This window comes from Chroicocephalus ridibundus, chromosome 3 (genome assembly GCF_963924245.1).
Source record: "Chroicocephalus ridibundus chromosome 3, bChrRid1.1, whole genome shotgun sequence".
Lineage (NCBI taxonomy): Eukaryota > Metazoa > Chordata > Aves > Charadriiformes > Laridae > Chroicocephalus > Chroicocephalus ridibundus.
The window spans coordinates 97,964,105-97,991,100 of NC_086286.1; the positions used below are offsets into that span (position 1 = coordinate 97,964,105).

The 26,996-nt window shown below is 36.8% G+C and overlaps 1 long non-coding RNA gene across 1 annotated transcript in view; it reads right to left on the minus strand.

The window, feature by feature from the left end:
• The window catches only part of LOC134512599 (uncharacterized), a 78,318-nt gene extending 52,380 nt beyond the window's left edge, over positions 1-25,938 (minus strand). Inside the window, exons 1-2 of the long non-coding RNA XR_010070171.1 lie at positions 25,704-25,938; positions 23,671-23,704 (exon numbers count right to left, since the gene is read on the minus strand). This is a non-coding gene — a long non-coding RNA (uncharacterized LOC134512599). The remainder of the gene's footprint in view (positions 1-23,670; positions 23,705-25,703) is intronic.
• Between the last annotated feature and the right edge of the window lie 1,058 nt (positions 25,939-26,996).

The following is a 26,996-nucleotide window of genomic DNA, read 5'->3' on the forward strand; positions in this document are numbered from 1 at the left end:
TATGGAACCGTGTTTTGGATGTGTGCTGAAAGATAATACAGGAATGTTTTCATTATTGTTGAGCCGTACTTACAGGGTCAAGGCCGTTTCTGCTTCTCACACCACCCTGCCAATGAGCAGGCTGGGGTTGCACAAGAAGTTGGGAGCGGACAGCTGAACCCACCTGACCAAAGAGATATTCCATACCATACGATGTCATGCCCAGCAATAAAAGCTGAGGGAAGAAGAAGGAAGGCGGGGGCGGGGCGGGGCAGGGAGTGGCGACGTTCAGAGTTATGGCACTTGTCTTCCCAAGTAACCGTTATGCATGGTGGAGCCCTGCTTTCCTGGAGATGGCTGAACACCTGCCTGCTGATGGGACATAGTGAATTCATTCATTGTTTTGCTTTGCTTATGTGTGTGTCTTTTGCTTCACCTATTAAACTGTCTCTATCTCAACCCGTGGGTTTTCTCACTTTTACTTTTCCAATTCTCTCCCTCAGCCCACTGGGTGGGAGTGAGTGAGCAGCTGTGTGGTGCTATGTTGTCGGCTGGGGTTAAACCACAACATAAGCCTTGGACAAGTTTGTAAGAATGTCATTAAGTAAAACAGTGAGTTGACTGGGAAACAATCTTGTGGGTTGATGACTGTACGGAAAAAAATCAAAAAGGTAAAAAAAAAAAACAAAACTTTTTCCAGTATTTACATTTTTATGATGCCTGGTCCTGACACATTTTTCTTACATTACTATATTATATTATATTATATTATATTATATTATATTATATTATATTATATTATATTATATTATATTATATTATATTATATTATATTATATTATATTATATTATATTATATTATATTATATTATATTATATTATATTATATTATATTATATTATATTATATTATATTATTTTTCTGCCATTTCTTATTAGTTTGTTATGCATTGATTGCTTTGATATTATGTTGATTTTGCACAATAAAATCAATAAAACTTATTGGACATTGTCCCATAATTGTTTGATATATGCTGTCACTACAACTTGCTATACTGTTTAAATAACTACAATTTGATCTGCTGTTTTTATATTAACATAAGCAATCACAGAGGCTTTCTCAAGACATGTAATACTTCTTAATGCTTGCCTGTACAGTCAGGGGTGAGACACAGGCAGAATGGAGGTAGACTTGATGTTACTGAGGGGCTCCATGGAGCCTCATTGCATTCTACATTCTGTCTGCTTTGTGGAGAATTTCATTGCTCCTTTCAGGAGGACAAGATGACCCACCAAAGGCTGCATGTTCCTTGATGAGAACAGCTTCATATTGTATATGAGAGTTATGCAAGGTGAATAAGGCACCCTGAATCCAGCTATGACAGACAAGAACTTCTGTGTCATGTAGCAGTCAGGCTACAATTTAAAAATAGTATATATTGTAATGAAATTCAAATTGAAAAGTGGTCGTAATAAGCAAATCTCAAGGTTCCATGATAGATGTGTGTTAGAAAGGGGCGGAAACTTGTTTCTTTTTCCAGACGAAAAAAAAATCAAAACCAAAAATGGCCTCTGAAGTCTCTCAGTGTGTCAATAAATATAGTCAAACATAAGGCTTTACATAAATAAGCAAATAATAGCAATAAATTAGTGATATGTAAGTGAAAGGCTGTATTTCTCTCTACGTCATTTGACAGTATGCCTTAGGACAAATCCAGAATCAGACTTCTGGCTGGATATCAAGGGATGTTAACTGTTCCCCACTCCCACACCGACAGGATAGCTGTGATCACCATAATTTCTTATCAATAATAACACAGTCAGAGAGGGATTTGATAAGGAAGAAATTATTTTATCATAGTTATCTCATTTTTTATATCATGCTTTTTCACACTGTTTTAGCAACAGAAAATACTTCACGTTGACTGAGGTTAGTTGCCACAAGGAATACTAAGACATAAATACTGTACATATTCTAGGGCTGTATTCTATGTAACTGACTGTACCTGTATTACAATGGGAGAAAAAATACACATATCTGTTTTGAAAAATATTGAGAAATGGCAAAACAGTGGACAGAAATGTATTAATACAAACAGAATTTTTCACTTATATTATATCGATATTATATAGTGATTATGTAGATTATATAGATATTATATAGTATTATAGTGATAAAAATTAAGTTGAAAAATGATCATTTATTAAGATATCAAGTATGATTTTTTTATAACACCCAGGGTACATAATATCTAAGAATAAAATTTTGTTCATAAAAGAAACAATGAGCAACAACATGCGCCTGTAAAAACTGCATTTCTGTCTTTGAAAAAGATAACTTTTACTCTCCTGCACTACAGAGAGCAGAGAATCAAGAACATCATGCATACACAGCTTCACAATTAAAATATATATTAAAAATATGATTAACTCTAAGTGCATTTGGAGACAACTTTAAAAAATGAACAAGACTTAATTTTCTTCAGTGCCTTGTGGAAGTCAATGCAGTAAGACAGCAAAAGAATCAAAGCTGCATGAGTAACAAACTCAGCATGTGGCTTCAAGTCATTACAAACCCCATTGAGATCCCCCTTGGTGGTATTGCTAAATATAAAAATGGATGGAATATATGAAACAATTGACTTTTCGTTGGTTATCTATTTATAGGATCAGTTTCCTTCTGAAAACCTTTAAAAAAGTGAAGAATTAATTTGGATAATTGCTGAGTATGAATCCAAAGTTATTCCACTGAAAAAAAAACCTAGAGACAGGCCTAAAGAGAGGATAGTGGCATTTTAGACTCTAAGGAAGCAATTGTTAAACAAAACAGAGAAAATTTGTCCCTGGTTTTAACTGATACTAGTCTACTAAAATAAATTGAAATTTTCTGATTTGTGTAAGGCACAGAATGGGAATGGGAATAATATCAGGGCGCGCTATATTTATCTAAATACAAACCATAAGAAAATTCCTGGACATATAGAAAAAAGTTTCTAAAAAGCTTACAACTGGCTTAAACCTTTTCTCTTTCATGTCAGCTAAATAAATGAGAAAATATTCCTTTGAGAAATGGAAGCTGGATATTTGCAACGTTGTTTCACAGTGAATCACTTAGTCTTGACACTGCCTTTTTCACAAAGCAGACGGACCCATTGTGGGCTAGTTGTGAAATCTGGCAGTGAAGTCTGTGAGATGGGTTAAAAGGGTGGGAGTGAAATTTCCCCTCTTGGAATAGCCTTTACATTTAGCCACATCTTATTGTTAAAGTCAATTTAAGTGATCTGGAGCCTGTTCTCTTGCTGAGGGACATAAAAGCCATTTTTAAGAATTTCAAATGGCTATTTGAAAGTCCTAAATAGACTTTGTGATATTGCTTAGTTGTTTTGTTTTGTTTGGTTGGTTGGTTTGGTGGTTTTTTTTACACACAGGTACTTTGTAGTTGAGAAAAGTTGATGTCACACTAAACAGTGCACACCAGATAGTTCTACCAAATTTTGTAGTTAAGTTACATGACTGCCTGGACCCAACACCACCTTTCATGTATAGTGGTTTTTTTAAGAAAATAAGTTTTATATGGTGGCTTTAGCATTAGAAAGAGATCAACAACACTTGTTTTACGCTTTCTATGAAGATTCATAAAAGAGGGTGTAACAGAAAATTAAGAGTGTAGTGAGAACACTTATATGTTACAACTGTGTTGGTGAATTATTTCCTTTTAATTATTTTTCAGATTTTGTGGGATATTCATTATTTTAATGTGGTACAGAAGATAATGTGGTAGCATATCTGGAGAAACAAACTGGAAATTGTGTCAAACTATTTTGGAAAAATAAAAACAATGTAAAACTAGCTAAACTTTTATTTAGAGTTCTTCTCCCAGGCAGAAATTAACTTTCCCTCAGAATACAATTATTTTTTTTCCTTTCTTTTTTAGCTCTGATACACAAATATATGGATTGCTTGTTTACATGAATTGAAGGAAGCAAAATGAATTTCAGCCGAATAGAAAGCCATAACCTAAGAAAAAGAATGCAGAACATAATTGGAGAACGTGTAGTACCTAACTGTGTACTCACAGATTTACCAGTGAGTTATAGACTCTGAAAAGAACTTGGCGGTCTTTGAAGTCAACCAGCTAAACATGTGCTCCTTATTCAGTATTATGGCCAAGACCAGTTGTTTAATCCTTATGGACACTATTAATTGCAGTAAGAAATTAAAATTACTTCTGTACTTCTGTAAGTATGACCAGTTTCTGTCCAGGTCAAGTGTGTATAATGTGTGTTGTATGTTGATACATTGGAGGAGCTTAAGATATAGCCATCAGATCACAGAGAAATTAGAAAATATGCTTTCTGGTAAGAGGTCTTAAGGATCTTAATCTATGCGGTTTGTAGAAGAGAAAATATGTTAATCATCCTGTTAGTGTTTTTATTTCCTACAAACCTCTTATAAGGAAAGTTTCCTAGATGTACATTCATCAGTTCAGGCATGTAGAGTGTCTTTTCCTGGAAGTTACATTGAAGGAAGATATAACATGCACAAATATGACTAAAAGACCAAAAGGATTTAAAAAAAAATATATTGAATTTTTAAATTTTAAATAGTGACAGATAGGAAACAGAGCAGGTCTATAAACAGCTCTTCTGCACCCTTGCAGGTCCTTTTCTCAGTCAAATAAGGAGCATTCTAGGTTTCAGAAAAGTCTCTGCAGCTCCCGCTGATCCTTAGGAAGAAAACTAACTGGCTGCTAGCCGCTTCTTTCTGAGTCTCTTGGACTTCATGTGAGCTAGGGACTCTCAGCTTCTTGCTGTGATTCCATCTTTAATGACCTCTCAGAAACATGGTGCAGTCTGGAAGTACTTCCCTGCTAAACAGACACAGTCACTCCCTGGGGACCGGGCACAACCTGTCATCCCTCCCCGTTGTTACTAGTGTTACAGAAATGATGCGACACTCATCTAAGAAGTCAAACAGTCCTTCATGCCAAATTGAATATTTACAAGTAGGAAGTAGATAATATCAGGCTAAAAATAAAGTAATTTTAAACAATGGGTACAGCTGACCAGTAAAATAGCCAACTGTGGAATATTCTTCATATTCCTAAATTACTAAATCAAGGGGATTCCTTTATATAGTTCAAAGAAAAGAATTATTTTACATTCTGCAACCTGTATTATGCAGCCCTGTAAAGTTACATCATCTAAATATTGACCTATTTAAAATGACAAAGATTATGATAGATATTTTATTTATACTTTCTAATGTTTTGTTATTGTCTTCAGTGCTTGTGAACAGTGGCAAAAGCTTAAAATTCCCACTGTAAACACCTCTGCATTTTCTGCAACCATTTAGACAAGTCCATTCTGAAAGCTATAGACTACTGTGCTTATTCTTATTTTAATGCTTACTCTGAAACGGTGAGATGTTGCAGACAGGAACCAGTACAGAACTCATCCCACAGCCCTCACAGTATGCCACATCACATCATTCTGTATTTTCTACAGATAGCAATGAATCTGCTCAATATGTTCAAGTACTTGCCAAAATATTTGAGTATTTGAGAAGGCAGCTATAAAATACACCAATAAACGAATCTTCAATTTAAGTTGCAGTATCTTATAAAGCGAAGAGACATAAAGATGATTTTAATTTCTTGAGGGTAAACTTTTATATTATACTACAAACACAGATTGTCCCCATGCAACCTTGTAATTCTAAGTTATTACTTTTTCATCTGCATGAGAACATAGTAACCATATTTTTTTTCCGTATTACACATCTATGTAAACCTCTGTGGTTGATGTAGGTTTCTGATTAAAAACTCTCCCCTAAAATATTTAACATATTTGATTCCATGCAAGACAGAACCATACCACAAATCTTACATAAACCAGGCATCCTGGTTACTAAAAAAATATGTGGGTTTTTTTTTTTCCCTATTTGGATGTAATTGTCTCTATTTTTTATTGATTTCTCTAATTGTTATTTTCTCTGATTGTTATTGATTACCCTGCTGTTTAGGTAACAAAAATCACAGCATAATGGTCTACAAAGTTTAAGTAAGTTTTGTCATGATAAAATTTGGGGGAATTTTTTTTCAGCTGCTAATTACTTCACAAGCAGTGAAATCCCAATTTCTTATTTACAGAAACATTCAGATTGTAGGAGTAAAAATGCTTCGTAGACTTTCTAATCATGAGACCAAAATGTTATCCTAATAAGCCATTTTAAAGAAAGTCCTTGTCAATGAGAGGTCTGGTCAGTATATGCCATCCAGATACTGAAAGAAAAAGAGAAATAAACCATGGGGAATAACTCTGTATTTTCATTTTAAGATTCATGCTGCATCTTTAAGCAAGTGAAAAAAAATACATAAATATAATTAACAACTCTATGAATTTTTTAATAAAGTATCTTAAAAAAATGTCTATTTCAGAAAGATTTTTTTTTGACCAAAAGTCTGTGCAATCAAGATTTCTTTTTTTTATTTTCTATATTTTCAATATGATTTTGTGCTTTTACTTAAGAATGTTATCAAAATGCTTGAAAATTTTATATTTAGCAGAACTTGTTATTCACTAACACCACTAGCATTTTCACTAACACAAAATATACACGTAGAAAAAAAGAAATGAAAAAGTCTTTCAAAATCTGTGATATCACTAACACTTGATATTATCATTTCTTACAAGAAGTGACATCTTTTTTTTCTTTAGGTGATGAAACACAAATGAAGTAGATATTTTCTGCTTTGAAGCTACTGAATAAAACTTACAATAGTTTTTCTAGTACCAGCTTTTGAACAGGTGTACTTTGTTTTCTTGCTGGTGCTCACTATCTCCTAGGAGATGGATCACACTGTCAAAGAGTATGCAAAACTAAAAATCAACACAGAAGTTATTAACTGGCTGAGGCTGTTCTTAATGTCTACCTTCCCCTCAAGCAAAGCAAGGAATATGAATTGTAACAGCAAGAACATAGACACGGAAAGGAAAAAAGGAAAGAAAAATTAATCCAGCCACCTGTTTTGCATATAACTGAATGAAAGAGTACCAGGGTAACAGGAAATTCAAGTAGAAGAGGGAAAAAGGTCTTGAGACCTCATCACACTTCAAGTGCTGTAGGTCTGTTTCACAGCATCAGACATCTGCACCTCTTATCTCCTGTGACTGTGGCCCTCCTATCCACCCACCTATTCCTTTGGCTAGAAAATTCTCAGGATGGCTGGCTGAGAGACAGAGGACATGAAAGGCACCTGTAGGGAGGAGACCAAGAAATTGTGGCTCTCAAGGCCTAGCATCCCAAGAAAGCTGCCCAGAAAACATCAAGGAAAGCAGGATAGGTTTGTTTAAAGTTCTTACTTTTACAGAAGTTAATGGACTCCAGAGCATTCTCACAACACATTTCTGTTTGACAAATCAATATTTTCCAGTGAAAAATTGCTCCATTTGGCGAATTCCTGGCTAGGATTATTTAGGCTGGTTTTCAAGAAAAACAGACACTTTCAATATTAGCTGTTCCACTCACATTTTGATATAAAAATTTTTGAAGTGCCTAAAGAATAAAAAGAAGCAGTTGTCAACTGTAGTGATGCATTATTATTATGTTTTAGAGAAGGTTTATACAAAGAAGTATGATTTTTTCTCCTTTTTGAACTGAAGTAATTTTTCACTAAATGTATTAATCCTCCTGAAGAATATTTTGTAAAACGTGGTGGGTTTCCCCTCCTGTTTGTGTTGTGACCTCTTTTTCTCTCTTACGCATACATACACAAACAAAGCCACGTGCACATTCATGCACATGCACACTCCTGCACGCTCTTTGAGGCTTAAATGACAGCCAGTCTTGTTCCAAAATCCACCATTTTATAAGAACAGTACATTTTCTTTTTCCCCACAGCACTAAGTGACTCAAAAAGGGCCTGCTTCAACATAGCTGTCATTGCACTGCCTTGCATTTCTGCCCACTTGCCTAGTTTGCAAAGGGGAGGGTGACGAGAAATCAGGAAGGACGAGTGGGTGGCAGTGGTTGGTTTCTATTTGGAGGAAACTATTTGGAAAACTGTAGAGTTCTTTTATCTGTCAATGATATAACAGAGTCTGACATGCCTAGCAGTAGGCAGAAGGAGCTGTCAGTAGTAGTATAATTTATTGGTATTTCTTTTTGACTAAGAGGCCTGACAGACTAACATGGGAGCAAAGGGGAAATCTGCCAAGTCATTGGCTTACACCTCAGGCTCAGACTGCTGATAGCCCACTGTGGAGTGTACACAGCATTAAATATGTATTGATTAATTCAGTGGCACAGTCCACAGACTGCATTGTCAGTGATAAGGAAAACGGCTGAGACATCACTTCCTCTTCTAGCTGAGAGAGAGAGAGTCCCACGGCCATCACACTAATTTCCAGAATCGTCTCCAGGAGTAGCTAGACTTGTCAACAAACAGGATGGCCTGGAAGAAGATTTTTTTTGTGCATGTTGCAAAGCAAAAGCAAATTGACAATGAAAAACAAAAGGTGTGATGGATAAAGAAATTGATTCAAAAACCACACAAGTAGTAATTATTGCCTAATAATTATACAGTAAGAAAATCAATTTGATTGATGACATTGTGCTCCTGTTAAGTATCATCCAAAAAAAATAGAGGAAATCAATTGTCTGTGCTTATTAGATGAATATTAGGAAGTGGTAGTGAACAGAAAACACCTGCTTTTTTAGTTCTTACTACTGCTGTGGGAAGTGTCAGAAGGAAGGTGACTCAAGAGCGCCCCTCAGATTGCCCCCACATAGCACCACACATGGGGCCCAATCCAACATAGACTTGTGGTAGCTACTAAATACTGTTTAAAAGGACAACATTTAAGATCACCATTAAAAAGTCAACATTTTCTCACTTTAGTTCCTGCAATACGTAAGTCGTCTTTGTGACTGGGTTTTTTGGGGGAGTTTTTTTGAGAGAGTTGTGTAGGGCTTTTTTCCTGTAGGAGTTCATGAACAAAAAGTAACTACAGTAACTCCATGGTAACAACTGGTAAGTAACAACATCTTAATGGTGAATCCTGAATGTATCATACTGAGCGGACAACCAAAATACAAAAGATCAGGCAATTTTTAGGAATTTCTTCCTCCAAGTATCATGAACATGATTGCAGGCCAGAGCTGCTTCACTACTTTGGATTAATTGTCTTAAAGAGTTTATTGTGAGCCTTTTAAAAGTCTTTGCCATGCGACAGAGAAACGAAAAAAAATTAACAACTACCTCAACTTGATAATGAAGCCAAAGAACAATTCCTAATTCAATCTATTGTTAATTGATAGTGTGCTATTAATGTTGGAGAAAAAGGTAGCAGTGATTTTGGAGAAGGTTCAACTGGTAATGGCTTTCTTCAGATTCTCCATGGTCCTACAAAAAGAGTAAATTCTTATGCTGAAGTATTTTTGTACTATTCTCTCCTTTTAATCTTCTCAGCTGGTAGGAAATATGCATCTTTAATAAGAACTGCAGAAATCATGATTTTATGCAGCTAAGATCTGAAAAATGCATTTCAGTGAAATGCATACAAAGATTTTGCTGATCCTAATAGATGATTATGTTCAACTTGCATTTGCTGGATTTTCAGAAATAGGTGTCTATATTAACGTTTCTGCACTGGACTCTGTTTTTCCCTTTACGCTCTCCCAATGATAGAAAAACGAAGGCAGTATTTAGTAATCTTGTCAATTAAATACATGAAGAAACCTGATTATAATTTAATTTTAATTGGAGTATTGGATTTATTTTTCAAACAAAAAAAAGTGGGCAATTTTAAAGCCTCAATTTATGTTGAATATTTTGCTCATATTTTACAGCTCAGCTTCATAGTTCTGGAAACCTTGGAGACTACATTAAACTTTCCTGGAACATGTTATTCCATAACTAATAATTTCAGTTTCTTGCAACTTCCTTTGGAGTAGTTTGTATTGGTTACCATTCAATAGAGTGTTTATCACCGAGCCTTTGACCTGATCTATTCTCTCAGTTCCTGTATTGCTAGAATTACATATTTTCAGATGAATGTTAATTGATTTGTTATAGTGGGGATGTTGCACAACTTTTTTCATATGCTACATATGGGTCAAGTAGTCCTTGTTGGTGTGTGTAGATCTCCTGAGATATTTATTGGCAATGTTTTCTCCCAATGGGCAGATGACAGATCATCCTATGGAAATGCTAAATAATCTGAAATGCATGCTTTTAAAGACATAAAGCTTTGTTCTTCGTATGTACCATATTCAGAAATTCTGAATCAATCTTTCTCTTTGAGACAGAAGTGAAACCTTTATTCTGGGAACATTTTAGGCTTTGCAGAGACAGAGATGGTGCCACTACCGGTCTTTCATCTGTATAGGCATTTCTGAAGCTGAAATGTGACACAGAGTGTATCAACCTAATTGAGAAACAACAGTCTGTGTAAAAATATCTTCTTGTACAAAAATATTTTTCTGCAGCTAATCAGGATATTTAGATTTTATTTCAGCCTCACAAAAACTTTTAGAAGATTCTTTTGTAGTCTCAGTTTTGTGATCGCATCTTAATTCTGCTGTGTGCTTTAATCTCTACATTACTGAAAAGCAAATGTAAGAAACAATATAAAACCCTACACTAGAAATACTGTCTTAGCTTTATATTATAAGGAAAAAAGAACATTTGGTTCTGAAAATTTTGAAAAGTATTTTCTCAAGGATTTCAATGTTAAAAAAAAAAAAATCTTTATTCCAGAACCATGAAAACTTGAATAGAATCCCAAAGATAGACTCAAAGATAAAATGTTCAATTAGATTATTATACTTATTAGGAAAAAACCCAATATATCACTCAAGGGAATGGCTATTACAATATGCAAATTGACAATCTATCCTGAATCCAGAGCAAGTCAGATACCATAAGAATAAAAGAGCTTGTTGCTTTTGTTTTTTTTTTAACTGTGTTACTTAGGGACCTTAACAAATGGGTCACTTTGTCCCATCATCATGGTTAATGTTAGGTCATGTGATAAAAAGCTTGTCTCCAGACACATGAAGAACACTGTGGTGTATGAGGGCACGGACTCCAGCTGTGATAAGCACAAAATCGTTTATTGCTTCTCAAGCCTCAGCTTTTATACCTGAGCTCTAAAACTTTCCATGCACGTGCTAGGCAAGTAAACACGTATTTCAGATCACTAACCCAGTTGCCTTATTCAGTTCCCACTAAGATAAGCACGGAAGCTGTTTTCTGTTCCATGTTTATATTGGACCAGTTCCTCTTCATTCCATCCATATCAACATCTACGTTCCTGTTTCTCTGTGCTCTGCTCACTGTGTCTTTGGCTGTACGCAAGCCTCTGCTCATAGATCTGCCACAGAACACAGTCCCAATGGTGGGCAGGGGCATCCCAATGCCCCAGTCAGAGATACAAACCCCCGCCTTGGACCCTCAGGACTATCCTAGGGGAACCTCAACTTTGGGGCTGGGGGACACCCCACATCATGAGTCAGCAAGGGCATCTTTCAAAGGCAACTCACACGCTGCTGGGGGTCACTGCTTAGGGCTACAGGGATCAGCATTGGGAGATTGAACAAGACTGGTTGTGGGATTGGAGGAGGAACTGAAGGTGGAGAAAGGGAGTGATCACTTGGGAGGGAACAGGCACAATAAAATACAAGGATAAGGGCATAAACGGGGCTGGTCACATGTTAACAGTTTCTGTTCAGTATGTGTGTCTGGCTGTTCCCTGAACTTGATCAGCATTGTCTGTCATCTCTTCTTATTAAATTCCATTTCTAAGTCTTTTCTTAGGTGAGGGACTCTCTGTTCTGTGCCGGAGTGTGTGTGTGTGTGTGTGTTGGTCTGAATGCCAGCATGGGACCATGGGGCAGAGGGGCCACGTGTCTGGGGGTCAGCAACCAGAGAGACGAGGGTGCGTGTGTATCGTGTGGGTGCTTTTATGTCAGTGTGTGAGCGCTAGGAAACATCAGACTGGAGTATTCAGCAAGCAGGATAAAAGACTTAGGAGGCAGGTGTTGGAGGTGCCCTAATTCTGAGCTGGGTGCTGGAGAGACCGGAAAGTCTGCTTGTTGGCTACTGGAGGGACCAGGAGGTTCAAGCAAGTGGGGAGTACATGGAGCATGGGGTTCAGGTCCTGGTGCAGCCATAGGTCTGGGCCAGCTACTGGAGTGACCTGTTTACATGTCTCCATGCAACTGGGAGACCAGGGGATCCAGGGCCAACTGCTGGGTCTCTAAGGCCAGTTACTGAAGTCATACACATTGTGTATGTTTATATATATGTATATATATCCTGCTAGTGGGCTTTTGTGCTGAGAGAAAGGAACAGCATGAAGCTATTGGTGCTGTCTGCATTTGAGCAAGTGCTATGTTTTCCATCTGTGTTGATCTGTGCAGCCAACCATGTGTATATGTACTGTGTGTATGTGTACCTGTTGGGAACACACACTGAGCTTCACTCCTAGCTGCACCTGGGGACATGGAGCTGCAGCAGCCTTGCATCTATTGGAGTACCACATTCAGCAACTTCTAACAGTTAAGACCCATGGGAAAAATGTACAATTTAAATGTTATTACCTTCCTTCCAAGAAAAACCAGAAGAATTTCTTGTAAATTGGTTTTACGTGGATGCTGAGAAATCTCTGCTTAACCAGAAAACCTCTTTGTAAATAATGACTTCAGAGACCTTGAGGCAATTTATAGCTGGCCGAAATGCTCATACAAACAGGAAGAGGGGTTTTAGATTTAAAGCAAGATGTTAAGTCTCCAGGGGCCCAGTCCATAAAGATATTTAGTAGTTAAGTTTTCCTTAGGGGGAGTCAACATAGACATCTGTTATTGGGGAAGACAGAGTGTGTATGTCCTATCATTGATCAGACTAAGACTCCTTAGGGTGAGTGGGTATTTGTCTTGGGAAAACTCATTTTTGAAGACAGCATTCAATCAGCTAAAATGAGGCTGTATTGCAGCAATGTATACTTACTGCCCATTCTAGTTTCTTGGAGCTTCGTGTGGAGCTTGAGATCAGCAGCGGTTTGACCTCAGAGTTACAACTTGTCTTTGTAAGAGGATGCAAACCCATTTGATCCATTTTCTGTCATCTTCGTGATAATGAACTCTCTTCGGGCGAATACAGTTTTCCCGGTAAGGTCCTTCTCTGCAGTTCAAGAATCCATGTGTATACAAAAACTTCTTTCTTGTATATCCTTCCTGTTGTTTTCCTGTCCAGTGTAAATAATTCATGCTCAAACTGCTTGTTGTGTATAAAGAAAATTTAAGAGAAAGCTCCAAGCTGTCTGAGATGCTTAGATGCTCAAGGGATTCTTTAATCGTCATCTGATCCCTGTGAGACACAGGCAAATAACCTACATCCCAAGTACAATGCACCATCATTCCCAAAGGTATACATTATTTTATGAGCTTACACCAAGCGTGACAATTTCAGTGCATATTAAAAAAAGTCATGATTGAATAGCCCTTGAGACCCACCCTACATTTTCCTTTCATGAAATTATTGCAATGAGAATACATAGCTATATTCTCTTCAGACTTTCCCAAAAAAGGATTTTTTAAGGATGATTTCTACAACAGAAAGTCTCTGCACAGCACTGCTTTATTAGTTCTCTAGCACACTTTTATCAGCTTCCTCCTGAGAGTAACTCTATTACCATTTCTCTTTGGAGAAGCACAACCTTTCCTTATAATCCTAAGGTCACACAGCTCAGTTGAGTGCTTAGCTGTTAGGTGGTGTCTCTTTGAGCTGAGTCTATACCTTGGCTATGAACTAATCTTATCCTTAGTGACTGACTGATTTGAAAGGGCTTCCCTTTCCAGTCAGTTCTGGGTACATCCCATAAATACAGGGAAGCCTGTAAACTTCTTCACATACTTATCTGCAGATAAGGGACAATTTATTTCAGTAGGACAGGACTAGGGATTTCCAAAGAGAAAGGAAGAGTTAAGTATCTGTCAGGGTAACCATCTCTGAGTGATAACCCTTGCATTTCTTCTTCCTGGTTGTCAGCTCACATAGCTGCCACCAGAGGTGGGATGTATTTTCCACTTGGTAATCCTTTCATCTTTCCTTCCTGTGGATGTTGTTACACCATGCTGTTGTGTTTTATCACCTGTGTTCATAGGTTGTTGCTGTCTTTTTTTTAGATCTAGAATTTATGCAGTCTCTTGGCTGTCTATTGCTTTTAGGTCAGGCACATTTCTCCCTTGTTGCTTTTGATGAGGTAACTTTTACTGCTCTATAGCTATTACTGTCAATACACTAAACTGAAGATGTCATTCTGATAGGGGACAGAGAAGGAAAGAGAGAGAATTCCTAAATTGTTAAACCCTGGGAGATCTACCACAAAATTTGTGTTTAAGATTCAGAATATTGTTGATCTCCTAGTTCCTTTCGAGGAATTAGAAACAAGCCCAGTCCTCCTTCTGCCTTCTTCAGTATACTTACCTGACAATGAGAGTCTGGAATTTCAACAAATTGTTTGGTACCCATTTTTCTTCCCTCTTTCTTTCTCAAAATGAGAATATCTCATTTGAGATACATTATCCTCTTCAGTTGAAGATATATAATACTGGTGAATGCTTCCAGGTTAAAATTAATGTTTTTCCTACTTTCCCATGCTTTTAATTTCAATGTAATTTTTTATCTGTTTCTATTAGATGGTTCTCAATCCTTTTCAGGGTACGTCCCTTCCTCTCCATTATGCCTTTTCATCCTTTCTCTATTTCTTGTTGTGGGACTCCCTGGATAAGGATGTAGTTCAATTCCTTGATGGAAGAAAGCCAATACACTTTACAGGGTTCGAGTGTTCACTCTAGCAAAAAAAAAAAAAAAAAAATTCTGACACAGATTAAATGTGGTCAGAATTTCCTATTGTAAACATCAGAGGGATTAATTTCAGTTCTTTTCTTTCCTTTCCTTCTACCCTCACTTTAGAGTAATTGAACTGAACGAGCTTACAGCTCCTGATAAAACAATATGGTATCTTCTTCATTTTTGCAACCCAGAAATCGTATGTAAAGTATAGTTTATATAACTGTGTTTAAATCCTGTATCCAAAGTAATCCCTACAGTTTCTGTAATGAGTCATTCCAGATTTTCTACCTCACACCTCTGTGAGGTGAAGGGATGCAGTTCTGTACCAGTTCATGTACACCATTTCCTCTTGTCTTGCATTGTTTCCTGTGTGATAATATGCAAGTTTGCTTCAATAGTCCCACATCAATACTATAAAGGAAAAAAATACTAATTTAAAAAGAGCTTTCATTGATAATATAGTTGAGCAGCTCTTCTATGCAGTTATATTTTCAGCCACATGAGTGCTTTGATGTTTTTACATTTTTCAGATTGTTTATAACAGTGCTAACAGAACACTTCAAACTCCAGATGAAGAGTAAGCCTGAGGGCCTAGTGGCAGCAAGCTTGTAAGCTAAAATTAGCACACTGTGAAGTGCATGCTTGCCATCATTTAGAGCTATGGTGAACCAACAGTTACCCATTAAAAGTCAATGTCAATACATAAGACATTTGTAAAGGCTTCACTGTATTTTGGATCAAACACAGTAAAATATTTCTGGCATTATTTTACAGTCTTTTATATAGTCAAAAGTTCATTTCAAAATAAATTCTCAACAGATTCAAAAAATACTTGCTTAAATCTAGAGGAATTAAGCTATAATTTCCATTCTTTTTTTCCAATTATTTTTTCTGTCCTTTACTATTATCCAAAATAAAATAAAAGAAAGTGAAAGATAGTATTTTAACTAATGGAATTGGACATTTTTACATTACTGATTTGACAGCTTCTGCATATTTTTTCTATCAAAAAATCTGTGCATTTTTATTCTTTCAATACACAATGTATATAATCATTGTACTAATGTTTGTTCTTCAGTCTATTTATAGTTTGAACTTTTAATCCATTCAAGCAATATAATTTGTACATCACACTGAGTCTATATTTTAAGCTATGTATTATAGTTCACAAAACTTCATTGCAATGCATTTTTAGATCAGTTAACCTGATGTTCTATATGTCAAAGTCCCATTGACCTCCTACATACCAAGGTCCCTAATGTGCTCACATTTGACTAACCATTTTACTTTATATTCTTTTGAGAAAAAAAATAGCAGCTTCAGATCAACCAAATGAAAGACCAAGCTGCCACCAATCCCCCAGAATCTTTCTATGGTAGGGTTTCTTTTATGTGAGATAAGCCAAAATTATCTGAATTTTGTCTTTGTGCGGGCTGGATTGGAGAATCAGAAAGAGAGATACTCCATACCCCACCTCTCTCTCGGTGAGAAGAGAGAGGGAGATAAAGAGATTTATGGGTTTAGAAAAAGCTAAACTAATTTAATAAAATATAAATAAATTAATTAAAAAATAAATTAATAAATTAATACTAATTAAAAATTTAAATATATGCAATGTATACAGAACAATATCAAGCTCCCAGGATGACAATCACATCGCCAGCAGGCACAGGGAGAGTCCCAGACTGGACTCGGTGATGGACGAGAGCTGGATTCTGGATCTGGAGTCAGGAGTGCATGGATTGGGATCAAAGGCAGACAGCAACAGAGTCCTCCTTGGACGCCGGCCATCAAAGAAAAAGGGCTAACCCTTTGATCCCTCAGATTTTATGAGCATGAGGCAGATGGGATGGAATACCCTGTTGGTCAGTTTTGGGTCATCTCTCTAGTCTAGTCTAAATCTAGTCTAATCATCTAGTCTAAATCTTCCCTCTTTTAGTTTAAAGCCCTTACCCCTTCTCCTGTTGCAACAGGTCCTGATAAAAAGCTTGTCCCATCTTTCTTATGAGACCCCTCGAAGTACTGAAAGGCCACAATAAGGTCTCCTCAGAGCCTTCTCTTCTCCAGGTTGAACACCACCAACTTTTTCATCCTGTCCTCATAGCAGAGATGTTCCAACCCTATGATCCTTTTTGTGGCCCTGCTCTGGACCTGCTCCAACAGGTCCATGTCTTTGCTGTGCTGAGGGCTCCAGAGCTGGACACAGTACTCCAGGTTGTGTCCCAGAAGAGCAGAGTAGAGGGGAAGAATCACCTTCCTCAACCTGCTGGCCACACTACTTTTGATGCAGCCCAGGATACAGCTCATCTTCTGGGCTGCAAATGTACACTATCAGCTCATGTCCAGCTTTTAATCCATCAGAACCCCCAATTCCTTCTTAGCAGGTCTGCTCTCAGTCTCTTCATCCCCCAGCCTGTATTGATACTGGGGGTTGCCATGATCCAGGTGCAGGACCTTACACTTGGCCTTGTTGAACCTCGTGAGGTTCACACAAGCCCACTTCTCAAGCTCATCCAGGTCCCTCTGGATGGCATGTTGTCCCCCAGGTGTGTCAGCTGAACCACTCAGCTTGGTGTCATTGGCAAACTTGCTGAGGGTGCACTCAATCCACTGTCTATGTCATTGATGAAGATATTAAACAGTGCTGGTCCCAATATGGACCCCTGAGGGACACCACTTGTCACCAATCTTCATCTGGACATTAAGACGTTAACCACTACCCTCTGAATGCAACCATCCATCCAGTTCCTTCTGTACCAAAACGTCCACCTGTCAAATCCATATCTCTCCAATTTAGAGAGAAGAGTGCTGTGGAGGACTGTGTCAAAGGCCTTACAGAAATCCAGATAGATGACATCTGTAACTCTTCCTTTGTCCACTGATGTAGTCACTCTGTAGGCTGGTCAAGCAGGGCTTGCCCTTGGCAAAGCCACACTGGCTGTCTTGAATCACCTCCCTGTCCTCCATGTGCATTCTTATAGCTTCTAAGAGGATCTGTTCCATGATCTTCCCAGGCACAGAGCTGAGGCTGACAGGTTGGTAGTTGCCAGGGTCCTCCTTTCTATCCTGTTAAAAAATGGGCGCGATCTTTCCCTTTTTCCTGTTACTGGGATCTTCACCTGACTGCCATGACTTTTCAAATATCATGGAATGTAGATTGGCAACTACATCAGCCAGTTCCCTCAAGACCTGAGATGCATCTTGTCAGGTCCCATAGACTTCTCTATGTTCAGGTTCCTCAGGTGATCACAAACCTAATCTTCTCTTACATCCTTTGCACCTTTAAACATTTTATTTCCTAGACTGGATAAAACTTACTCTTCAATAAAGAAGCCTAATCTCTCCTAGGAAGATATGAGCTGAAAGTAACATCAGCTTCCTAGCACTCTACTTAATATCTAATTACCTCACAGCTACGAAATTACTTCTTATTTCAAGGTTGAGTTTATCTAATTTTAGTTTTCATCCTCTGTATCTTGTTATGTGCTTATCATCAGCTGTGAAGAACCTCTGTTCACAAATATTTTTTGCCATGTCTTCCTTTGTTTAGTGATTGAGTAACTTCTTGAAGGTCTCCTTGGTAAAGTCGAACTTTTTAAGACTTATGATATAAGATTTATTTGCCAGTTCGAGGACCTTTTCTTGCATACTATTTATAAATCATTCTGATAATCCATATTTCCTTTAAAGAATGGTCACAAAAATTATACACAGCATGATATTCCGGGGGATACAATATCTTTGCCACAAAATGACCAAAGTGTTTCCCCGCGTATAAATTTTACTCTATATCCAGGAATCTCACTAATCCTCATAACACTAAAGTAGAAGCTTATGCTGAGATTGTTAGGTCTCTTAGTCACTGCCTTCCAAGACAGTCTTTCATGCTGTTCTTATTTGATTTTCCTCAGTGGAATGGTTTGTATTTAGCTCTTGAATACACTTTTTGTTAGAATATAACCAGCCCACTGCATCTGAGAAGCAGGATGGTCAGTCAGAAGGAATCACACTTATGTAGTGGAAAAGCATGAGTTTCTAGAACTGTAGTAAGCAAGTAGAAGATGATAACTCATGGAAAATCAGATCTTCCTTACATACTCTCCACCATAGTAGATATACGTTTGAAATTCCGTATACAATGCATAGAAAGTTTTGGGTCCCTACTATAGCAATAACAAATCCAGTAAACTGATCAGAGAGCTTTGTAGGCCTAGAATCATGGAACCACAGAATGGTTGATGCTGGAAGGAACCTCTGGAGGTCATCTAGTCCAACCCTCCTGCTCAAACAGGGTCACCTAGAGCTGATTGCTGAGGATCATGTGCAGATGGCTTTTGAATATCTCCAAGGATACACACTCTACAATCTCCCTGGCAAACTTGTTCCAATGCTCAGGCACCCTCATAGTAAAAAAAAGTGTTCCCTGCTGTTCAGACAGGACCTCCTGTGTTCCAGTTTATGCCTATCGCATCTGCCACAGGGTGCTGGAGCCTGGGCCTGTCTCCTTTGCACCCCCCCTTCAGGTATTTATATCCATGGATAAGATTCCCCCTGAGCTTTCTCTTCTCCAGGCTAAAAGTCTCTCAGCCTTTTGTCATAAGAGAGATGCTCCAGTCTCTTCATGGTCTTTCGTTGGACTGTTTTTGATATGTCTTGTGCTGGGGAGTCCAGAACAGCAAGTGTGGCCTGACCAGTGCTGAGTAGAGGGTGAGGTGATCACTTCCCTCGACCTGCCAGCAAAACTCCTACTAATGCAGCCATTAGCCGCCTTTGCCACAAGGGCACATTGCTGGCTCATGTTCCATCAGGATCCCTATGTCCTTTTCTGCAAAAGTGCTTTCCAGCCTGTTGATGCCCAGCATATAGTGAGCGTGGTGTTGTTCCTCCTCAGATGTAAGAGTTTGCACTTCACCTTTGTTGAACTTCATGAGGCTCCTGTCAGCCCATTTCTCCAGAGGTTGCTCTCGATAGCAGCAGAGCCCTCTAGTGTGCCAGCCACTCCATCCAGTTTTGTATTAATTAAATAATGGTAAACATCAAAGATATGACTGGTTTTAAACATCACATCTCTACAAGTTTAGCTACCGAACTGGTAACAAGCACTCTATAAGGAAAAAAGATGTCCGCAGTTCTGTGAATAACCTTTCTTGAAATTAGTTGTCTATGTCAGGTGAACACTTCATTATTAAAAAAAGAAAAAGTGGAGAGATACCACTTCCTCTCTCCCATTTTCTCTGATCTCACACACCAGAGTTGCAATGAAAGCCATATACTCATGGAACTTAAGAAATGAGTGATAAAAATGCTAAAGTATTACAGGGATAAATCGTACAACCAAAATAAATAGGTTGGCAACTAAGGAACTGCTCTTAGCAAACACCGTATCAAAAGCAGTTGTACTGTGTTTTCACAGACAGCCTCAAAAGTCATGAGAAAACCCCATCCTTTTAGACAAGGTGCTGAAAAGAAAAGCATTTCTGAGTGCTAATTCTTCCTTTTCCCCTCTGTGTACGACCTCAGTCAGCCAAAGCTGCCATGGATGGAAGTGTCCTTTCCCATAAAGAGTAATCAAAAGGACTACAGAAAGAAAAATATTAGGGACGAGGCCAAAGTGCAAGCCACAGACATTAGTTGGTGAAGGTGAAAGTGATACATGTCCAAGAATTAATATCTAATGTCATATTCAAAGATCTTTAGTGTGCATTAAATTAAGATCCTCTCTTACTGTTATTCCATGATGTGAAAGCCTAATGAAGCTCTGAATTTTATCAGAGCATAAATATGTTCAAGTATATATGGTAACTATGTAAATTGAGCTCTATTATCTCTGGTGGTTATTTTAAAGAAATGTTAAGATTATTCAGATCCCGTGGAGAAGCAAACTAAACATTGTTATTGGGTCATATTTGTTCTGAGGAATACTAAATTATGGCTTCTAACAGGACAAACATAATATAAAATATAGATACTTCTTTTGCAAGGTTTTATTACTCACTCCAGTTATTATTTAGCAATACTGATCATAATTTACAGCTTGCCTATGCTTTACTCATGACTTTGTTTAAACTTAGGAATGATTTTTTTTTTTTTGCAGTCAAGGATAGTTCTAAGCTATAACTTTATTTTCAAAAACAAAGGGGTTGTTTAGGAGAAATGTATCAACAAACAAAAAGTTGTCAAAATTCTACACATTTCAGCTTATGAGGTGGTGTCTTCCAGAACCCTAAATACTCTGCTGTCAATAAAACTATTAAAGCCAGCCATTCTGGAAACTGCTGCAGTTAAAGGCAACTCAACTGGTACATCTCTGTATAATGTGGGATGGCAGATTCTAATCGTTGAACACAGTTCTCAAATTGTTAACCTACTAACAATGTAAAGAACAACAACAATAAAATTAGTGCTCAAGGGTTGTTAGCAACAGTGAAAAGAGATGTTTTACAACTAATGCTGATCTTTAGTAAAACTGCATAAAATCAAAAGTGTGTCCTTTATTTAAAGGATATTCAACACAGAGGGAGTAATGCCTGAGATGAATAAACCTTTCCTTCCAGAATGCAACAGACTTCAAAGATCCAGGTTTTATATTCACCCTTTCGGTGCTTCCAGATTCTCACTTTGCTGTTGAATAATTAATAGGTTGAACTTCAACAATTTCAACAACAACTGAAAAATTTGTGAAATCACAATTATGATTTCCTCTTTTCTTAAACAAATTATAGTATACACTCTGTAATTGAGATGGTAAGTGATTATGAAGGGTGCCACTTCAAATTGTAGAATTCATTTTGATTTACTTATTATTTTGCCAGAATTTAATCATTTGAGCTGACATTTTCTGTGTTAGAGCTCTAGCACACACTGTTACAGGAAACAAAAAAAAAAAGAAAAAATCAAAACATTTCTTCATCCTATAAGTTCATTGTTACTGAGAAGAAAGACACATAATAATATGTTTATTCCCAATATTGAATTTATTACATCTATACATGGGGTTCTAGCACATCTGTGCTTTGTATCTGGAACGTGGCAGTGGATATTTCCAGTGTAAAAAACACATCCCTCAGTGGCAGACCTACCCAATTTCTTTCAGTTACAGATACCTGAAAATGTTTTTCATGTATTCCATAAGAAAAGTGTAATCAAATTATCTGATAATTCAGTCAGTTGAGCAAAATCTGACTTCACTGACCTTCACCAGAACAGAGCATGCTCTCAATTGTTGCTAGCCTTGAGTTCCAGCAGAGCTGTAGCAGTTAAAAGACGTTGTCAAGTTGCAGAATGGGGTTTTATATTGACAGTCCTGGAGGAGACTGTTTTTGGCTTGCTAGTATGACTAGTGATGGACGATTGACAGTCTTTTTACTAAACTACTCATACCCCTGCATTATTTGGAGGGAAAAATCTTTATTCAGTCTCCTCAGCAATTAAGTATAACACCATTGCTGTTGACAAGGAAAATATCATATTGAAAGCTTAACTTTAAAACTTGTTGATGACCTGAACAATAAAGGAGCTGTCAGTTTAAGTTTGTGGGATGGAATTTGCTTTTTCAATTTTTCCTTAAGCAAATTGACCTCGGAATTTACAAAACAAAAGAAGTATTTTGAAAGAACACATCAGCTACAAAGTCTGTCTATCTCAGATATTCAATGGTGCTAGAATTGTTAATTAATAACTGCGTCTCCCTGGGTAGGGGCTTTATTAAGCAATCTCTAGTTCAATATTTTGGTTTTAGTTCTATTTCTTTGACTGGCCTCTGCCATTTGCAATGTACAACACTTCCTCTGAATGACTTACCACCCTTTTTGGAGCAGAATACCAGTATTACTGCATTTTACTATGAAAAAAAACCCAAACCATATTATGCCTGCTTCTTGGCTGCTTAATTCTTTTTCAACCTTGCTGAATTTAAAGTGAAGGATGCATGTAAAAATGAGCCAGGCTGAAACTGTTTTTGAAGGTGTTACTTTGTGTTGGTCTCCTCATTACACATCTGAAAGAGGAAATCTGTAGATACTTAGAGAGTTACTCTATCTTACCTTGAAAAGAAATGTGGTGGTGACTGCAAAATGAAGACATTTTGGACAGACGTTTATGGTATTATGTAGGTCTACCTGATTTCTTTGGCTAAGAATATACATATAAATCAAACAATAAATTACATGAATAGTTGACGAGTGAGTTTGAGAGAATAAACACAATGGAAAACTTCTCTTGGGGAAATAATGAAGTTCAGTTAAAGTTAATAAGACTCTGTAATAGATATCTAATGAAACCGAGAATAGACTTAAATGAAAGTCTAGGTATGCCAAAATTATTATACAGATATAGGTGTATTCATCTGTGTTTAACGAACACATAAATGGTAAACATTACTTGTATCCACAAGTAAAATGCAAGATATTTGCTTGCTAACAAACGCTTTACCTTGGAATAGGTGCAAAAACACAAAGGAAATAATATTGTCCTTCCAGTATCAGTGTGAACATCATTGCTGAATCAATAGCTCTATAACAATCTGATCAGGTATTTTATGTGATGTATTTACCATCATGATTCCACTTAATTCCTGTCAATCTGAACTAACCATAACTGAAATAATATTCCAGCTTAAATGACAAAATATTTGTAATTATTTAACAAAATATTGGTATACCTGATTTAAGTAATAAAAACTATTTCTTGCTTTAATATTAATGAACTGAGAAAATATTTTATATTCACTGTCTCTAAGATGCCCAACATTTCATGTAGCAATCCAGCTTTTTTTTTTTTTTTTTTTTTTTTTTTTTTAATATCGACATTGTTATTAATCTAGCAGTAAACTACCTTTCTCCAAGTGGCAACTGATGTCATCATTCTCCTGGAAAAATTAAAGACTGAAATTAAAGACAGTCAGAAAGAAAACATTCAGAAAACAAACATAACTTTGAGAAATAATTGAAGGCTGACACAATAATGATGGTTTTCTGTGCTTTCATCTTACATTTTTCTGGTATTCTTGTTTGTTTCTTTGTTTGCAAGGCCATATACACAGTATTATTCTCATAAATCTACCTCCAATGCTTGATTTTTAGCTACTGAGTAGGCATAGATGCTATCGACTTCAGTGTTGCTGTTCAACGTTTCTGAAATGACATTCTTGTTAAAGCACTGGGAATTTTAGATTGCATAGATTGTGAGAGTCTGGCCTTGATAGATATGTTTTCCTTACTAATGAATGTCAGGAGCAGGCAAAATGACTGATAGTTGGGAAAGCATCTGTGTAGTGAAGCAAGTTAAATGAAAGAAAAACAAAGCAAAAAGCAAGAGACAGGGTATCTGTATGGGAAATGGCAGCGAGAAGATGAAACAAGGGAAGGTGAGTGACAATCAAGGCAACAAAGAAGAGACTTGTGCAGTTAAGTAAGAATTAGACAAAGAAGGTGAAAATCATGTGAATAACATCCACTAAATATATGTTGCTAAGATATCACCTACTTCCATATAAAGATGACACCTAAAACCCTAGGCTGCTACAATACAAAATCCATATAATAGGGTTTACATCTATTGGAGAAGGAATGTGGAAGTTCTCTGGGTGACTGGTGCATAGGTAGAAGCCAACCCTGAGAAGTGAAGTAGAAGGTTCTTCCTCTTGGCTTAAAAAAGTGGCCAGGGCAGAGGATGCTAATAGAGGTGTGGGAAATCAGATTCTTTACCAGCATATCCTCAGAGTGGAAGGGACAAGCAACATGGACTATGGGGACCCACTGAAGCTTAGTGGTCACAAATTACATGGTGTTGCTCTGGCAAGAGCCTGGTAATAGGCTTCAGGGACAATTAGGGATTTTCACTGGAAAATGTTAGCAAGTAAGTTCAAAATGTATATACCAAGTGTGTATTTATAAGATACATTTATCCTTTTGCAAACCAGAATTCACAGTCTGTTTGTCAGTACCATATTAATTCTATCAGGTTTCTGTTTGTTCCAGAGTTGATTTGAACTTGCATTTGAGCTGAAATTTGCATTCTTACTTTTTACTCAGTGAAATAAGCATATTTTTTAAAGTTTTGCCCTACCAAACATCCCTGTAAGCTATTTTCCATTAGTACTCCTGAAAACAGGTTATCCAGATAGCATAGAAAATAAACTGTTGTGGAGTTCTTCCAATTCACGATGGAGGTCTGGAATAAGGTGTCTTTTAATTTATCAAATTAAAAGTGTAGGAAAAACAAATTAAAAATGAAACAGTTGAAGGAATATGAAAAGTTATACGTAAAGGAGATGTAGACAGCTGTGCAATTTCCTTTATTTGTAAATTACTTTTTCTATAAGCCAAATTCCAGCCCTTATTAGCTGTAACGTATTTTCATCACTAATAGAATGATAAGTTATCCCAGTTTTGTAGAAGGGTATACCTTTGGGAATATAATGAAATATATTCCTTGAAAGAAAAATACTTGAAGAAGGTTTTTTGGTGGTGTTGTTTGCTTTCTTTTTTTTTATTATTTATTGTTTTATTTTATTTTGTAAAGAAGCTGTGAGCTAGAGAACAGAAAATGCATGTGTGCTACTTCTTTATTTTGTCAGCTGGAAGTTTCTGGGAAGATAATCTGAATACCTGGAGTTGCATTAGCTATACAAGTCCCTGTACCTTCAATAGGGGTTGAAAGCTGATGAGAGAGATGAATTTGTTTATGATAGTACCTCCTTACACACCTTACTAGGAGAAGAACAATTAATCTAATACTACGTAGTCTAATACAAAATTATTGGAATATAGTTAAAATAGATTCTGCTATTTCCATACATTTATATTCTTAATAAATAAATAAATAAATAAATAAATTCAAACCTATACACAAGAATCAGTACTTACCTTAAATTACTTATTTTTCAGTCATTTCCCCCCCTTATATTACCCTTTCTTTGCATTCTCCCTGTTCATCTCTCTTCCATGCAGCTATGTCGATTATACTGCACGAGTGCTTCTAATGAAGGTTTTTCCTCTTATCCTTTTAACACAGTGGAAAAACATGCATTCCTTCCCAACAGCATAATTGTCCTTTTCTTATTTTCTCAGCTCACTGTAAGAACCAAAGCTCCTGTAGTTCGTGCAGTTGACAAAATAAAGATGAAAAGTCTATATATCTTTTTCATTTTTCTTTACAATACAAGTAATATTAGCTCAGGAGATCATATAACAAGCCCTGTAACTGCAGAGTAAACTAGATCCCTCTTAAATGGCACATCCCAGTGGAAGCAGAATGTGCCAATTAAATGATCATCCCAATTACAAGAGGCTCATGGGGATACATTGTGCTGGTGTGGTTTATAATCGCTTTCATTTCATGGATTGATTAAAACAAGCAACAGCATCAGCTCCCCATCTTGATTACCTAATAGAGATGATTTATTTTGTATCCATACAGGGATTCTTTCCTGTGTCTGTGACAAAAATAGTGGAACTGATTGTACAGTATGTGCCAAAATAAAAAAAAAAACAAAACATTTTTATTCCCATGTGGCTCAGCTAAATTCTCTATGGCTTGCTGATGAAAACTCCATTGTCTGAGTAATATATTTTAATATCAGGGAAAAAAATAGATATTGAGCTCCATCGTGATCCCAGAGGAATGAACTGGAAGTATTTACTCTTGAACTGAGAGCAAAGCTCAACACGTTTTAAAGGCAGCAGGTGAAATCGATGACCAAAATCATGAGACTTCAGTGGAATCAGAATGTAATTCGGAAAAAAAACCATGGAATTTATAATCTAAAACCAGAAATAAACCAATCCATCCTGTCCTCAAGTCAGATACCTGCCTCTGGAGAAACTTAGAAGAGCTGTACAATCTCAGGGAAAAAAAAAATTCTTTTCTCACTGTTAAACAAATATTAAAGAGGTTACTTACTTGTAATACTGTTTTACTGGATTTTACCCTTTTAAAAACCAAAAGAGCTCCCAACAAGAAAAAAAATCAAACAACCCCAAACCAACACAGATAGATACTTTTATATATTTTCACAATTAAGATAATTAAAAAAATAAGCTTTGTTACAGAAATGGGGAAGTGTGATTGAAGCAAATTAGTTATCTTATTGAATGCCACTGACTTTTTAAAATTGGCTGAATCAAACCAAAGAGTGAGGTTATTCTTATTGCCCACCT